General features: G+C 41.2%; 1 protein-coding gene across 2 annotated transcripts in view; it reads left to right on the top strand.

Annotated features, from left to right (window-relative positions):
• Positions 1 to 8,748: 8,748 nt before the first annotated feature.
• Positions 8,749 to 18,474, top strand: part of KLF12 (KLF transcription factor 12) — a 451,985-nt gene continuing 442,259 nt past the window's right edge. The window contains exon 1 of one of the 2 annotated variants that reach the window (XM_079778508.1): positions 8,749 to 9,483. The gene's annotated coding sequence lies outside the window, so the exon portion shown is untranslated. The remainder of the gene's footprint in view (positions 9,484 to 18,474) is intronic. The other variant, XM_079778507.1, reaches the window with a different exon arrangement.

Genomic DNA, 18,474 nt, shown 5'->3' on the forward strand with positions numbered 1-18,474 from the left:
AAAGAAATGGAGGAAAATAAATGACTGGATATAGAATTCAAAACCACGGTTATAAGTTTTTTCAAGAATTTCCTAGAAAAGGCCGATAAATTTAACGAGACCCTCGAGGATATGAAAAAGGACCAACTAGAAATTAAACGTACACTGACTGAAATAAAAAATATTATACAGAGACCCAACAGCAGACTAGAGGAACGCAAGAATCAAGTCAAAGATTTGAAATAAAAAGAAACAAAAAACACTCAACCAGAAAAGAAAAAAGAAAAAAGAATCCAAAAAGTTGAAGATAGTGTAAGAAGCCTCTGGGACAACTTCAAGCGTACCAACATCAGAATTATGAGGGTGCCAGAAGAAGAGAGAGAGTAATATACTGAAAACCTATTTGAAGAAATAATGACTGAAAACTTCCCCCACATGGTGAAAGAAATAGACTTACAAGTCCAGGAAGTGCACAGAACCCCAAACAAAAGGAATCCAAAGAGGACCACACCAAGACACATCATAATTAAAATGCCAAGAGCATAAGACAAAGAGAGAATATTAAAAGCAGCAAGAGAAAAACAGTTAGTTACCTACAAGGGAGCACCCATACGATTGTCAGCTGATTTCTCAACAGAAAATATGCAGGCCAGACGGAAGTGGCAAGAAATATTCAAAGTGATGAATAGCAAAAACCTACAACCAAGACTACTCTACCCAGCAAAGTTATCATTCAGAATGAAAGTTCAGATAAAGAGCTTCACAGGTAAGAAAAAGCTAAAGGAGTTCATCACCACCAAACCAGTATTATATGAAATGCTGAAAGGTATTCTTTAAGAAGAGGAAGAAGAAAAAAGTAAAGATAAAAATTATGAACTACAAATACATATCTATCAACAAGTGAACCCAAAAATCAAGTGAATTAAAAATCTGAGGAATAGAATAAACTGGTGAATATAATAGAATCAGGGGCATAGAAAGGGAATGGACTGATAATTCTCAGGGGGAAAGGGGTATGGGGGTGCAGGAAGAGACTGGACAAAAATTATACACCTATGGATGAGGACAGTGCGGGGGAGGTAAGGGCAGAGGGTGGGGTGGGAACCGGGTGGAAGGGAGCTATGGGGGGGAAAAAGGAGAAACTTTTGTAATAATCTGAATAATAAAGATTTATTAAATTAAAAAGAAAAGAAGGGGAGCAGAAAAAGAAAATGAGCTTGGGGCACTAGGACAACAGAGAGTAGCTACACAGTCTTGGTCTGTGGTTGCCTACCTTTGGATTTCTTGTTCTATTGGGGGTAAGGCTATACAGAAAATACGTATTTTAAGTAGATATTAGTCAGGTTTTCTGTTGTTTGCAGATGAAAGCAAAGCAATCAACAGAGTGATCTTCCTTTCTCCCTTCCTCCTTTCCTCTCTTGCCCCATTTTCATTTCATGTTATTTTATTCCTAAGTTTTGAACTAGGTTTTAATTCTTTCTTTCTGTTCTTCTCTATCAGCTATTTGTTATTTTAGCTTGCTATATGGTAGAATTAATTATCTATTTAGATGACTCCCAAATTTATCAAAAGCAAATTCCTAGATTTCATACTTTTAAGAACCTTTTTTTCTGTTATTACCAACATTTGAAATATAAAAAAAGGATTTCTGATTTTCTCTTTCTCGTACCCCTTCCCCGAAATTATGAGCTGTTGAGTTTTAGAGTATAAATTCTTAATGTCTTTCACAGCTGTTCCAGTGTTCATTTCCTATTGTAGTCAGTCTCTCATCCTATCAGCTAGCCTGTAGCAAGATCAGTTCAATTCATGTCACATTGACATTCCTGGAGTAGAGTCCAACCTTCCTAATAAAAGAATTAAAATTTAAGCTATTCTTATTTACCAATTTAAAGTGTTTTGTGCTTTTTTTTTTTTTTCAAAGTAAGAACACAGGAACTAGCACTCTCACATTTGATGGTGTCATGGTAAACTGGTAAAATACTTTTGAAAAATAATCTGGCAGCATGTTTCTAAAACAGTAAAAATAAATTCATAATCTTTGTTTCAGTAACACAACTTAGGGGAAGTTATCTAAAAGAAATCTGTTTTAAAAGAAAGAAGCTAAGATGTTCACTATAATGTGTGAAAAATTGCAAAAATTTCAGAACACTCTAACACAGAGATAATAATGAAATAAATAATAGCAATTAACTATTAGGCAAAATGATTGTGAAGACTATATCAAGATAAAAATATGAATAAAATTACAATAAAATGATAAACCCTAGGTCAGAAAATAGTTACCTGTGGAGGGACAGGAGATTGATGAGACTCAGATGGCCCCAGTGTGAGACTTAGAATTGGAAATACCCCATTTCTTAAGTGAGGGACAGGTCCCAGGAGCGCACTGTACCATGTACATGATATATATTATCATACATGCACAAGGCATTTCACCAAAAATATTTTATTCAATGGTTTTGCTGAAAAATAAAAAATTTAAAAAGCCAAGACTAGCTATAGTTCAATTCTGATATATCTTGATTTGCTTGTTATATTTAAACATTATATTTATTTTTATTAAATTATAACTCCAATTTTTTGCCATCTAAAAACTTGCATATTACCATTAGACAAAACAAATTTGCTATGAATTTTCCCTCTGGTATTGAATTTAAATTTTTTTTTATTAAATACAATATAATTATAATTTTAAAGAATGAAAAGCAATATAATTGATCAAGTGATTTAAAAATATTTTATTTTTCAACCAGTTTACATCCAATGCTATTTCATATTAGTTTCAAATGTACAGCAAAGTTGTTGGAAAACCATGTACTCTTATAGAGTAGTTCCCCTGCTGTCCCAAGCACCCCTCTGGTCCCATACCCCATTATCTGGACATCATTGACTATATTCTCCATGCTGCAATCCACACATCTGTGGCTATCCTGCAACTACCAATTTGTACCGCTTAATCCCTTCACCTTTTCCACTGAGCCCCCCAAAGCCCCTCTTCAGAAAGCTGTTGGTCTGTTTCTATTTTGTTTATTAGATTCCCCATATGAGTGAAATCATATGGTATTTTCTTTTCTCTGACTGGTTTATTTCACTTAGCATAATACCCGCTAGATCCATCCAGGCTGTCACCAAAGGGAAGAAGTCCTTCTTTTTATGCCTGAGTAGTATTCCATTGTGTAAATGTACCACAGCTTTTTTTATCCACTCATCTACCGATAGGCACTTAGGTTGCTTCCAAATCTTGGCTTTTGTAAATAATGCTGCAATAACCATAGGGTGATATACAGGGTGGGGCAATGTGAATTATATTTAGGTATTTTGAAACATTTAATATATACAGGATGGGGCAAAAGTAGGTTTACAGTTGTATGTGAAAGTTTTTTTTGTATTATTTATTAATTATTGTATTATTTTCCATATGAACTGTAATCTGACTTTTGCCCCACCCTGTATTCTTTTGAATTAGTGTTTTGGGTTTCTTTGGATATGGTCCCAGAATTGGAATCACTGGGTCATAAGGCAATTTCATTCTTAATTTTTTTGAGGAAACCCCACACTGTTGATTTAATGATTTTAAATGAATAAATATGAGAGGGACAATGAAATTAGGTAAAAATACTCCAAATCAGGTACATTCTTGTATGTAAAAACTTCTAATGTAAAAGAAATTTGCTTGAGGAAGGTTGCCAAAATCAGTGCTTACAAGGAATTTCTTGACACGTTTGAGTTTTGCTTCTTATTTTCAACTCATGCACCCAAATATAAGAAACAGGTTCTCTACTACATTGCACTTTAATATCATTCCAATTTTATATAATCATTCAATTGTTCAACAAGCATTCATCCATCACATACTATGTGCAAAACAGTGTGAGGGGGAAAAGGTAGGCTAAATAAATGGCTATGGTGCAGGTTTTGTTCTCAAAGGGTTACCTGTGATAGGGGAGCCAATAATGTATAATGAAAGCAGAAAGGTGTTAAATACCTCAGGAATAAGTGAGGGAATTACCATTTGGTGGGAAATATTTAAACAGGTGTGAAAAGTTTAGAATCAGAAAAAATGATGAAAAACCAGAGGGTCAGTGGTTAAGGCACTCTTTCCATTATATCAAAATAAGCTCTAAGAAGGGAAAGATGATTGTTTTTAGTGAGGGGATGGGATATATATACATGTTTGTGAGTATCATGGAAGCATTTTGGGAAAATTCCATAGGAGGAAATGGAGGAGGACCATCAAGTAAAGGTGTCCGGGATGGATGGGGCATGGCAAGGTGTCCACAAGGGCTGGAAAGGGAAGTATGAAGCATGTGAACCTAAGTGGAGCCCTTAATACCATGGCATTGCATTAAAACTAATTTGTGCCACTTTAGGTTTTTTATAATTAAGGTTTTGCTGTAGGAGAGGTGGAATAAATGTGAGAGAAGGAGGGGCCGGAGAAATGAGGAGGGCATGTGGTGGTAGGTTCAGGAGACTTCAATGAAAGTACTATGCAGGATCTTGGAAAAGCGACGCATCTGTGGATGTGATGAAAATATTTAAGCTAGAAGGACCAAAAACTGTATTGATGGCAACAAAACAGTCATGAAAGGTTATTTTCCCCTAATTTCCAGACAGCACCTAATTCAAATCAAAACGTTGTTTGCCAGGTAATCATGTAACATCACCCACCAGCTGTTTGCATTTGTAGTACGGCTTTTACATGCCTTTCTCATACTTAAATAGGAAAATCCCCTCTTGCTGCACACTATTGCCAAAACATGACACATGAAAAAAAAAAAAAGGCAATAAAAACCTAATAGTACATATTCACTTCTGGCCCTAGGAAAAATCAGGATTATGTATTTTAATTTATTTAAAGTTCTGGGAATCACTTTTATTTTCACTTCTAGTCAGTTCTAATCTTTCAACACAGCTTTTATTTCTGAAAATGGACTCCATTTCCCTCCACCCTTGCCCAGAATTATATTGGTGTTAAATCATCCATGCAGTTTTTAACATCACTAATCCAAAGGCTTAAGAACTTTACATGTACAGATACTGAAGAGAGTCTTTACCTTAGAGAGACCAGGGTTTGGTACAGGTAATACTCTTAATACTGTAAAAGATTTTTCTACCACTGACACTATTTTTTTTTAAAGAGTATGACCACTGACTGGTAAAGTATACAAAGATCTGACAAAAAAGTTTCTTGGATTGGTGACATTTACCATTTTATTAACACTTAAAATGGCTAGTTGTAAAGTTTTGCTATATCATCGACATTGAATTAAGACATATTTGCTTTGGAGGTGCTTGTATATGCTCTTCTCTTTTCTGGACCATCTGTTAGGTAAAAGAAGTCCAATAAATATACCATTGATAAGAAACTCAGAATACCAACCTCTTTGCTAATTCAATCTTTTTGTATTTACAATAATAATGACTAAGTAAATGAAATAATATACAATCTTTTTGTATTTACAATAATAATGACTAAGTAAATGAAATATATAAAGTTAGGGAAATGGACTATCTTTAACCAAAATCAATTTGGTTTTAAATAGAATGCAAGTATCAGTAGTGGACTCCGCTACTTTCAACACGGAAATTTTATGATTGTGTAATTTCAACATATTCTTTTAGGTGGTCAGATTTATAAATTCTTGGTCAAATAATTTTTCCATTTCCTGAGTTACATTTTCTGATTTTTCACATGCCTGCATATGCATGCAAATAGAAGAAAAAGAATCAAACATAAAAATATGCACAAATTTTTGCTAGGGTATGTGTACTTTTTTCTACTTTCTCCTCTTGTGTTCACACCTTAGTTTGTTTAAATCTAAGTTCTATACAGATAGAACTATATGAACTGAATTGGAAATGTATGCCTTTACACAGGCACACACACCCCTACATAATTTCCTCCAGTACACTAACTTCCAATATATAGATACTTCTTTATTCTTTCATTGGTTTTGCTCTTCCAGACCCATCCCCAGTGGACACAATGAAGTGATTCTCACTTTTAAATATGTATTTTCTTTCTCTTGTTCTTCTTTATATTGGGGAGTTGCCTTGACATTTGTATTCTTTTTAAAAATCTGCAAGTACTTTTCTTCCCCTAATACTGATGTATTTCCTTTTTCTAACCACATTATTCAGATTCTAGATATTAACTTTGACCTACCCCTCTGGAATAGATTCTTGTACTTTATTTTCTATCTTTCATAATTCTATTTACATACCCAGTGCTGTTGCCATAGACAGAGAGTGCAATTTGGAACGTTTTTCAACGTGCAGAAGCCATTGCTACAGAATATACTTATGGCCCTAACGTGTTTGGCTTAGTGGACAGAGCTTGGGCCTGCGGACTGAAGGGTCCCCAGTTCCATTCCGGTCAAGGGCATGTACCTTGGTTGCTGGCACATCCCCAGTAGGGGGTGTGCACGAGGCAGCTGATCGATGTTTCTCTCTCTTGGATGTTTTTAACTCTTTATCCCACTCCCTTCCTCTCTGTAAAAAAATCAATAAAATATATATATTTTAAAAGAATATATTTATGGTCAGTCCGCCACTCAGCTATCTCTCTGAGAAAGAGCTGCCACGATGACATTTCTTACAGAGTCCTTCCACTCTTACAGTTAAACTCACCTCCATCTCTCTCTGCTTCTCCCCGCCCCACCTAGAGGGAAGCACTACAGTGTTTCTAGCAGAGGCAAGTTTTTCGTTTAAATATTGTGCATTTGTTGATACCGTTTTCAAACTTGTCTTTTCATGTCGTTTCTATCCCGATGTAATGGAGTTTACAGGACTGTTTACAGGTGCCCAGGATCAGCCCAGAGGGTGGGGTCCAGAGCTGTTTGCCCTGAACAGAGACCCACGTCCCAGCGACACACCCCCTTAGCCTGCAGGTTCCATTTGCCTCCCGAGTTCCTCATTCCCTGGCCGCCCCCCACGTTTTCGGACGTGGGTTTGCATGGCCTTCCCGCTCCCACTGCTTTCCTCCTCTAAGGATACTTTGCTTAAGGAGTGGTCGGTCTACAGTTTTCAACACTTTCACACTTATTTGTTCTTCGAAGCCCTAGGGTCAGGTCAGAGGCACCTTCCCTCCCGGCTGTTTTATTTGTAAGACACAGGCCCCCTGATTCCTCCGGGCAGGGCTGGAAGTGGGCTGTGGAAGCACACCCTGCAGGCGGGACCACATTTCTCCTCGTCCTCACGTGCAGGTTGTGGCGGGAGGCAGAGAACGCACCAGGCTGGCCATCGCTTTTGTTTTCACCGATAACGCACTTGGCGCCTTTACTAGGAGAAGTATTTGGAAAATGCCACGCAAAATGTAAAACTAGGCGAGGCTTTTCCCGGCTAGAATGCGACTCTTGGCTCTCATTTCCTGTTTCTCGGCCTCTCCCTTGTTTCTCTTCTTATCCTACTGCAGGTCACACACTGCAAATCTTCCTGCCCCAACATAAACTTTCCCTTAGCGGCCTTCCCACCCACGGGCGGGTTCCCACGCGGGGCGGACACAGGGGGACCGTGCACGGCGTCCTGCCCGCCCGGGAGCCTCGGCGCGCTCACCTAGGTTTGCAAGAAAGTGGCTCACGCAACCTCAATCGGTGACCGCCCCGAGTCCAGCCCATTCCCCGCATCCCGCCCACGGCTTCCGCCCAGTCTCCTCCCCAACAACCCCCGCCTCCCTGACCCCCCGCCCTCCGGGCCGCGGAGAGAACGGCCGGGTCGCGCCGCCGCCTCCTCTGGGCAGCCCGGGAGCCCCGCGGATCCGTCCCCTGGGCAGCGAGGCGGGCGGGAGGGGTCGCGGGCGAAGGCGTCAAGGACTCGGGTCCGGGGGCAGCCCAGAGCTCGGGGCGCCCTTCAGGGACGCAGGGCCAGACTCCCTTGTGCCCCCAACCCCACCGCCCCGGCGCGCGGCCTCGGCAGGGGTCTGCGGCTCCAGCTCCCCTCCCCGCCCCTCCAGCAAGTTCTCCCGCTTTCCTAAATAACTAGCGCGGGCGGGCGCCACCGCTCCGGGGGCTCCGAAGCGGAGCCAGCGTCTCGGCCTCGCCCCCTCTCATCCCTCCAAGGTGAAGGGCGGGGAGGGAGGACGCCCCCGCCTCGCCCGCAACGCGTGTAGCTCCGGAACCCAAACAATGATTCCCCCGCGTTACACGCCCCGCGCCCCGCCCGCCGCACCCTCACGCGCACTCCCGCGGGGAGGGTACCGCCCGGCCCCGCACCCCCTGCCCGACCCCTTTGTGGCCCCGCGCGGGCGATGCCCGGCGCCCGGGGGCGGCCCCCGAGAGCGGCCGCCCCGCCAGCTCCGCCCACACCTTTCCAAGTTAGCTGGCGGGTGAGCCGCGGGGAGAGCGCGGGCGCCGCGGCCCCTCCTCTCACCCCCCGCCTTACCCCCCCAGGGGGCACGGGAGGGGGGCCCTTGCGGGCTCCGCGCTGTATTTGTCCCCGAATTCTCTTCCTAAGGCTGCCATGCCCGCTCTGACACAAAAGAGGGGACTTTCTCGCGGCTCCGAGCGAGTCCGCGCCCGGCGAGTGGAGATCCCGGGGTTCCGCCCCCCGCGAGGCCCCGCGGGCTCCCCGGGCGCGGTGGCCATGTGTGGGTTATTTTGGGTGCCGCGGCAAGGTGGTGCAGGTGAAAGGGAAGCGGGCGCCGGCCGAGGCTGGGGGCGGGGGCGAGGGTGGGGCGGGGTGGGGCGGGGTGGAGTCGCCGCGGACCCACCCCCCAGCCGGCGGCCCGGGCGGCGGAGCGAGGGCCGGGCAGTGGGTGTTGCCTTCTACCTCTGCGAACGGGGAGGGGTTAGTTTCCCACAGGGGATTTCAACCATCACACTCAGAGCCCGCCTCCTAATCCTCGGGCGGAGCGGCTCGGGGGCCCCATTTTATGGCAATAAAGCGACTTAGCGCCTGCTGAGCGCGCCCCTCCCCGCCGCCGCCCCCGCCCTCGGCCCCACCCCAGGGCTCGCCCGCAGCGGCGGGGCTTTGTTTCTGGGGGAGGAGGACCCAGAGCTCTTTTGTTTGGGGGTTTGGTGTTTTCACCCCCCAACCTCACCCCGCCCCGCCCCGCCCCACCCCCCCCCCCCAGCACCTCTCCGGTTTCCTGAGCTGCGGGCTGCAAGGGAGGAGCACGGCGTCCTGCAACCCCCTCGGCAGGGCCCCGGGGTAATTCGATGCGGGCCTGGCGAGGCTCCCCACGCTAGACCCGGGCTCGCGGCTCCGCTGCCTCCACCCACCGGCCCACCCTACATTTAGCGCATCATGTGATCCGGGTAAGTCATTTGCAAGTACAACAGTTCCCTGGGTTGCCCCCCATTCATTTCCTGAGAAACTGCAGAGAGCAGCTGAGAGGCTCTGCCAGTGCGTGTGCGAGTGTGCGCGTGAGTGTGCGCGGTGGCCGCCGAGTGTGTGCGAGAGTGAGTGTGTGAGTGCGCGCGCGCGTGTGAGCGAGAGAAAGGGAGAGAGGGGGACTCTGTGTGAGGGAAAGAAAACAATTTCTCCTGCTCTGCAGCTTCTGTTCAGGTCTGTGCCGATTCCGTTTCTTATCAAAATAAACAACCCCCTCCGCTCTCTCTTTTCTTCTTCTTCTTTTTTTTTTGCCATCCCAAATCGGACCGTATTCTCTTTAACATGTTTTATTTTCCTTCTGTCATCTGCTCAAGTTAAATCATTTTGGTTGGTCTGTGTTCTTAAAGGGGGAAAGTGTTGGGAAGCGGGAGGGGGCCCAGGGAAGGCGATGCTATTGCAAAGCAAGTAACGTCCGTCGTATTCGTGAAGAAGAAAGAAGGAGCCCCCACCCCAATATATACGTTTCTTTCTTTCCTTTTCTTTTTTTTTTTAAAGAACTTATCAAGTAACGTGAATTAAGCAAATGTTTTTCTATCCCTAGTGGAATTGTTGGTTGCTGTGTTTGCCTGACAGTTGCCAAAGATGAGAAATAAACACCAGGGCTGACCTGGGGGTGGGGGATGCTTGTGGAAGTAGTTTGCCCCCAGGAAGAGAGCGAGTTCGGCGAATAGCTGCCGCACCGGGCCGTGTGGGCTGCGGGTGTGCGCTGGGGAGAGTGGAGGGGAAGGGGTTAAGGCGGAGATGACACTGCTGGCATGAATAGTGGTCCTGGTGCTACATTCATTATTGTCTCTGGTCGTAATGATGTGTAACTGTCACTTGCTACAGTGCCTCATCCATGGAAGTAGCCAGGGGCTGCCCCGTGGCTGTTATTTTCAATTACGGGGGACTCGGCCCGAGTTGACAAGGGGCAACTTTGCACGTCCACCCTGGCCTGGACAGCCTGCCTAGCCGGCCTAGGAGCCACTTCTTGCCTTAGAAGCTCGCGCTGAGGACTCGGACTTGACCTCCGCGACATGAGTTGCTGTTCTTGTTAGATGCTCCCCTACCGGGAGAATCAATCCTGCTTTTGTTGGGTAGAGAGCTGCCTATTAGAACTTTGGAAACTTTTATCTTTGGGGAAAAGGGTGGGGTGCACTCAACAGTTCTGTTTCGAAGTGTATTTGAGGCAAATGCTTGGAAAAAGTACCAATTCCTTTGTTATGTGCCCCGCAGCTTCCCAACCCCCTTCAGCCTGCTCTTCCAGTTTTTGCATACTTTAATAGTAATAGCCTTAATTCAGTTGATACAAGCTGACTGTGTTGAGTTAAAGAGTATTAGTACAACGGAATGTGTAATCTGGATAAACAGTTTGTGTGGTTAATATTGCCAGCTCTCTAATTTAACTGTGCAGATGGTTTAAGAATGGCTCTATATGGATTGTTTTAAGCAATTCCACTGGCTAATAGAATTCTCCTGGAGCACTCAGATATTTTATTTTAAATCAGCTTTAGAATTCTGTCAGTTTCCCTGTAACACCGGGGAGATGAGCAGCTCTATTTACATTTAGTGCATGTGCATCTAGTGGCTTCATAGACATCTGCCAATCAAATACACGTCATTCTGCAAATCCACCTAGCCGCCTCCATGCCCTTTTCTTACTGGACGATAGAGTTGTGTAGATGAGTAAATGCTTTAAAATAAATTTGGTGGCTTTTTACAGGCAGCAACTTGTGATGGGGATAGGAGTGGTCACTTGGAAGAGTGGGTGTATACCATCTTCTAAGAAATACTCTTTGGAACTGGCATTTAATAAAAACAGTACCCCTATTCCCCCCACCCTCTCCCCCCCCCCACACACACTCCCACCCTCCAAAAAACCTGCTTGTGCTATTTGCAGACCTCATTTAAATGTTTTTTACATTTTAAAAAACCACATAGGAATTGGTTATGATAAAGGGATGTACTTTTAGGCTAGAAAATGTTTAACTGTAGAAGCTTAGTAGAAATAGGATGTTGAAGGACAAACATTTCAATTGCATAAGGTATTCTTTATCGCTGCAGCCTGCTCTATCTGAAGACTACCTAGAGTATGTTAAGCTGCTCTGAGTTGGAGAGAGAGCAATTTGAGGGTACCAGAATTGGCAGACATTTGTAATGTATTTAGGAAAGAGGTTTATAATTCTACTTTCTAATTCCTAACTATTATGAAATATACTTAAGCTGGTACAATACAATTTGGAATATTTTCACATAAAATTTTCATAATTTATGAACTAAAACTGTGTAGCCAACATAGCTGTGTCTGGTAAACAAAACATTCTCGAGGGGTTTCTGTTTATTTGCGAAGTGCTACAGTGATTTATTAATACATATTTAAAGGACACTATGGTCAGCTAAACTTTATTTTGGAATGCTTTGTATGGCTATTTATTGAATGAAAATTGTTGTGGTAATGAGCCCTTAATATATATATTTTTTTTATCTACAAAGTTCCTTTTCAACAACTGAATGTCATTTGGGAGAAACTGGTCCTGGTGTAGCATTTGAGACCTTGACCTTAGCAACTCTTGGCTGGTGGTTGTTTACTACAGCTGCAGCCTATGTGTGTACAGACAAGGGAGGGACTGCACGCCCTGTGTGCTCACTCTCCCTGGCCCAGGGAAAAGCAAAGGAGGATGCTGGATGGTCATTCCCTAGAGCACGAATCAGGCATATAATAATAGCGACAGTGTTCTGGCCCTTTAACGATTTATATGTTCCTCAGGGATTACTTCCCCACCTCTTATGAAAGGTAAACATGGACTTTAATAGACTCAGAGTGAGTTTTAGATGTCATATCTTGAAGCAGGCTGTTATTAGCTTAATGAAGTATTTGGTCTTAAATATAGTGGTTTTGTGTGGTTGTTGTTTTTGTTTGTTTGTTTTTAATCTGTGTAAAGACACATGAGTGCGTCTCTAAGCTGAGGCCTCTAGGCCTGTACTGAGGGCATTTTGAACTCAAGCCAGTGTTGGTTAAGCTAGTATTGAGTAACCTTATCAGTGAAGTGATATTGTTAAATAGTGAATATGTAAAGGTCCTGGACATTTTCACCATTGTACAAAAGGGTAAGTGTGGAGTTGCATATTTCTGCAAATTAGAATAATCACATTAAAATGGGGTGTCAGTTTGTTTTCTTTATATTGTGCAAGAAACATTCTTGGAGTGTCACATTCTTAAATCTAGATGTAGTTGATTTGTGTATTAATACAAAGGAGTTTATTCTACAAAACTAGAAATGGTACAAACTCATTTGAGAAGTTAATTTTTTTTTTTTTTTAGATAAGTTTCCTCACTCATGCTTCCATGTTGATTGATGAAGAAGAGCTAAAAAAATCCCAAAACAGTTTCATTTAGAATGGACACCATGGTTAACTTTTTCTTTTAGAAAACAACTTTCATTTTCGTTAATAAATCCTAAAATAGGTTTCAGTAGTTTACCTCTATCATTTACATTTTGAAAATACTATATGATTGTAGAGTGGAAATATCTATATATTGCCTAATGTTAGTTTATTTTCCATTTTAAAATTCATATTTATTTGTTTTTCAGTCTACAAGTTATGCACAGTTTTCCGTTTTAAGCATGTACAAAATGTAAGGGTAAAAATATTAAAATTAAATTATTGGCAACACCCTGTAACCACTGCCTGAACTCATCCACCACAATCACCCCTCCCAAAATCAAAATGCATGTAAACAGATGGGCCTTGCCCTGTGCCCAGAAGGTCAGCAGCCTTAGGCTCTATGAGACTGCTTGGTGGTTTCTAGATCCCAAGCCTGCCCAGAGGACTGACTTCAGCTGGCCAGAATTCACTCTCAGGGCCTAGACCAGCCACACCCCATCTGATGTCAGCGTTTCACTTCTGTGGTGGAGAACACATGCTGTGGATTAAATGGTTACTTTCCCTGTATATTCTCAGTAATTATGTTACAAAAGGATTTTTCGGTTTTGGGTGTTTATTGTCATAAAAGTGGCTACTTGAGTAGTCATATTGCTCCATAAAAATTTGTTTTGGTCTGGCAGTGGATTATAGGATATACACCCAAAGAATTCTGTCCTCCTATGGTCTTTCTTCTCCCACTCCCCCCCCGCACCCCCACTTAAAGTTGCACTTTTATTTTGTTGCTAATTCTATGGCATATATTTAAAAATATTTATTAGTATAATGATTGGACTGGTCCAAACAATACTGCTCTTGGGTACAGATGGACTAGCAGGAAGCCGTTGCTTCTTGCTGTGTTGCTGCAGGGAAGGAGAGAAGGGGAAAACGGGAGAGCTTTGGGATAGTTTTCCTATCCCAGCACAGGCTATAGAAGCTGCCATATTACCAGTTGCTGGCCTAGACACCCAGGAATTGTGTTCCAAGTGCTATATTCACCGTGCTTACAAGTATACAGTAGTCCCCCGTTATTTGTGGGGGATATATTTCAAGACCCCAGTGGATGCCTGAAACTGTGGATTGAAAGGAGCACCTTGTGTATTTTTTTCTCCTATCCATATGTATCTTTTCACTTAAAGGAAACACTTCATGGCTTCTCTTTGGCATGTCCGAATTACTATAATCACCAAAGAGTAGTGGGTTCGATTCCCTGTCACGGGCAGGTACCTATCCCTGGCCCTGGTCAGGGCTCATGGAGGAGGCAACCAATCAATGTGTCTCACATCGATGTTTCTCTCTCTCTCTCTCTCTCTCTCTCTCTCTCTCTCTCCCTCTCCCTCTCCCTCTCCCTCTCCCTCTCCCTCTCCCTCTCCCTCCCCATCCTTCTCTCTCCCCTTCCTCCCTTTCTAAAAATCAATGGAAAAAATATCCTCAAGTGAGGATTAACAACAACAATAAGGGTTACTTGAACCCAGGTTGAACCCAGGCACTTTGATACCACAACAGTCGATCTGGTAACCCAGCTGGCTACTAAATGACTAAGGGTGGGGAGTATATACAGTATGGACATGCTGGACAAAGGGATGTCACATCCTGGGCAGGACTGAGTTGGATGTCTGGAGATTTCATCACGCTACTCAGAACAGCATATGATTTAAAACATTAATTGTTTATTTCTGGAATGGTCCATGTAATGTTTTTTTGACCAAGGATACTGAAACCTTGGAAAGCAAAACTGTAGATAAGAGGGAACTTTTCACAACAATACATATATTCACCATTTTGCATATGTAGATATATATGTGTACATATAATATTAATGCATGTTTTTATATTCTTTACCTATATTTGTACATATCCTTCAAACCATATACATTATGACCAATAATTACAGTTAAAAAGCCCCCCACTTATATAAAAAAGGGGGAAAACACACAAAGTTTGCTTTTTTAAATATGTTTTTATTGATTTCAGAGAGGAAGGGAGAGGGAGAGGGGGACAGAAACACCAATGATGAGAGAGAATCATTGATAGGCTGCCTCCTGCACAGCCCCCACTGGGGATTGAGCCATCAACCCTGGCAGGTGCCTTGTCTGGGAATCAAACTGTGACCTCCTAGGTCAACACTCAACCACTGGGCCACACCAGCTGGGCCAAAGTTTGTTTTTTCAAATTCTATGTTTAGTAATACTATTCTTGCCTTTTAATTTTTTTTTTTATATTGACAAGCAAACTCATTACAAAACATGGAAACAACACTGCCACCCAAAAAGCAAACCAATACCTAACAGCAACCAAGATGGGTTATTGTGAAAAATGAAATAGACAACTGTAAAGAAAACCTTCATTCATTTAATTACTAGGTATTTGCTAATATTATACACACTGGAATCAGGACTGGTTTAAGTGGCAGAAATATCAGTTTGAGTCAGGACTTTCTTGCTTGGTTAAATGACCTTGGTTAAATTTCTTAACCTGAGTTTGTGAAATGGGAAGAAAAATGTGTAGTTTACAGGGCTGTGGTAAGGGTGAAATGAGATAATGTGGGTAAAAATTACTTTGCAAAACTATGAAGGACTGGTGTGGCAACTGATTTGACAGGAAAACGACTCTCTCCCTACTCCTTACCTCCTGCCCTAAAAGACTTGAACTTTCCAGCCTTAGAAACTAAGCATATAAATTACACTTATGGAGCAGGAATTTCCGAGAGTGGGTAGAAAATTTCTGGCAGTCAAAGGTCATGAATTCCATTCCTGTCTAACCAGAGATTTGCTCCATGACCTTGAGAAAGTCACTCTTAGGAAGTTTCTATGTAGCTGGTATAAAAGTTGCCATTAACATTATATCAAGTAGGTGAGGTATCTGAGCTTTTCAAAAAGAAAAACAAAACAAAACATGAAAATACAGTTCCCATGATCAGTTACAGATAATTGAAAATAAAAATCAACAATGATTATTTAGAAATGGTAAACCTCTAGTCTTCCTTAATGAGTCAACTAAAACTTCTATCAACAGGTAATTAAAAGTGCCCTTAATTTTTTAAATAGAATCATTAAATTTGTGCTGTTGTACTATAATTTAGAAGAGTTTATTGATCTGCAAATCCCTAGTTAAGCCAAGATTCTGTTGATTAAGCTATGTCTGATTTATGGCTTAGGTCCCTTAGTTAGACTCAAACATTGTTGCAATACAAACATATGCACAATAAAGGAAGGTAGATGATAGAGATCTCAAATGGGTATTTGAAATTTATTGAACACATTTTATTTGTATGCACAGTTTTCTGTCATGTGCATTTCTCAAATTTCTCAAAAATTTGAGAAAATTAAGAACAGTATTAATTTACATAATTTCTCCCTAGCTACATTTTCTCCAGTTAAGAAACAAAAAAAATATTTTTTTCAAACTCTGCCTAAACACTCAAACTAGCTCATCAATATAATTCATTGTGGATTCTTTTTGTGTCACACATATACCTTGCCTAACTCCTGCTCCTGCTATAACAATCACTGTTAAACATCACGTTTTGTGTGACTCTTATTTATCATCACTTGCTTTAAGAATATGCTGGGCTCCAGTCTTTATTCTTTGGCACCATAGCAAAATTTTGGTGTAATTGCTTCTTGATTTGCCTTGTCCCCTCCCAATAATAGGTCTCATGAGAGCAGGAAATGAATCTTCTTCATTGTTACTTTACTGGCTTCTAACACAGTGCCTAATATAGTGACTGATTATATAGTGCTAAAATACTTATTGAAAGATCAAACTGAGGAATGCAGTCCATATGATAATCCTTTCAAGTAGCTCAATGCCAATATCATGGTCATTTCCTACCTAAGTCTTTTTATCTCTAGCGAAATATATTCAACTCTATTATTTTTTTATAGGAAAGCAAAGTAAACCTGCAAGTGGAAGAAACAAATTCCATAATTCACTCCATTTTTTCTGAAACTTATTTTCTTGCAAAATGAAACCTTGTAGTAGAGTCATTGCTGGATTTGAAACCTCTAACCAGTTGTTACCTGAGTGACCAAGTTAATTCTCCAAGCCTTGTTTACTGATTAGTTAATAAAAAACAAAAACAAGAATAAATAATGCCAACATTGCAGAATTTTTTTTGAGGATTCAAATTGTGGTTATGTTTGGAAAGCATCTAGTACATAGAACCTTGTACATACTTAGTGCTTGATAATAATAGTCTACTCCAGTATATTGATGCTTCTTTTAAAAGCAGCCATTCAGAATGAGTAGTAGCAACAAAATAAAATAGCTACTCTTCATTGAACAGCTACTATAATGCAGAAGTTAGGCACTGTGCTTTTCATGTGTTAATTTATTTATATGTACTTTTAGTAAACAGGTATGAATAGTTCACTTTTAAATAATTGCGACTTTGAATATTGTATGTTGAGACCCTTAAAGTACCGTTTACACATTGAATTTTGATTTATGAACATCATTTCATGAATGCCTTTTTTTTAGCTATTGTGTGGCAGTGTTTGCCAAGTGACATCCTTCTCAACCCCCCTTGCAATTTTGCCATATTTGAAAAACTATTTGAAAATGTTACTTTTTGCCTTTCATTAACAAACTGAATAGAAAAAAGGGAAAATGAAAGTGCTGCTTTTAGTTATGAGAAACAGGGTTTATTATCTTGATACACAATTGAGACAAAGAAATCATTAGGTGTGTTGAATAGTGAATCTTTACTGAAAATGCTTAATGGAGTTAAGCTGATAAAATTCTGAAGACTATATTACAAAACATACAAAAGTACTGGTACTATATATCTATTTTTAATGACAGTATTTAATAGATTGTGTGTAATTACAGACTTTATAATTTTTCTTTTGTCTCTGGCATAATTTAGTTTTAAACAGGTTTCAGGAGTACACTGTATATATGAAGAGATTACCTTCTGTATTAAAGAATACCTATTGAGTATGCATGCATGATATTTTGGTTTCTAGTCTATAGATGTGGAAACTGATTTTCACCAAAGTAATAGCATCATGGTCAATAGCCAGTTAGGTTTAAAGCAGAGATTCAAACACTGGAAAGCCTTTGAACTTCCCTTGTGTTACTCTTCCCTCCATCAGTCAATAGACTTTACAGAGTTAGTCTTGTTATAGAGTAGAGCAAAAAAGTGAGAGTATTATACAAATAAATACTGTGTTTAGAGGTTTTCTAGTAGATATAGTGTGTCACTATAATCTATAATAAAATCATGCATTAAGCTGTAGGTTATATTGGCATACTACATTTACTAGAATACATTGACTAGAATGTTTACTTCCATGTAGAAGCCAGCACTTCTTTTGCTAATTTATGTACTAAAACAAATCATGAGACCTAAACCAAAAACTTTTAGAAGACAACTGCTACAGAACCATAGTGGTAATTGTAGACCAGTAAATTCTGGCCAATATGCATTTTGCTATTTGATAAAGCTATTAAAGTCAGATGCATAATAAATGTAATAAAACATCTTATCTATAATAATAAAAGCTTAATATGCTAATTAGACCGGATGATCTTCAAGACGAACCCGGGGCTGTGAGGGAAGCCCGGGTCCTGGGTCCAGAGGGAAGCCGGTGCCGGCAGCTGGGGGAAGGAAGGCCTACTTTTGTCTGAATTTCATGCATCGGGCCTTTAGTCTTTTAGAAATGCCTACTTATCCATTTGACCTGTACTTATTTAGCTTCTACCATGTATCTGAAATCATATATGAAAATGGGTAGGACATCATCATTAATGTGCTGA

This window comes from Cnephaeus nilssonii (genome assembly GCF_951640355.1).
Source record: "Cnephaeus nilssonii genome assembly, chromosome: 8".
Classification (NCBI taxonomy): domain Eukaryota; kingdom Metazoa; phylum Chordata; class Mammalia; order Chiroptera; family Vespertilionidae; genus Cnephaeus; species Cnephaeus nilssonii.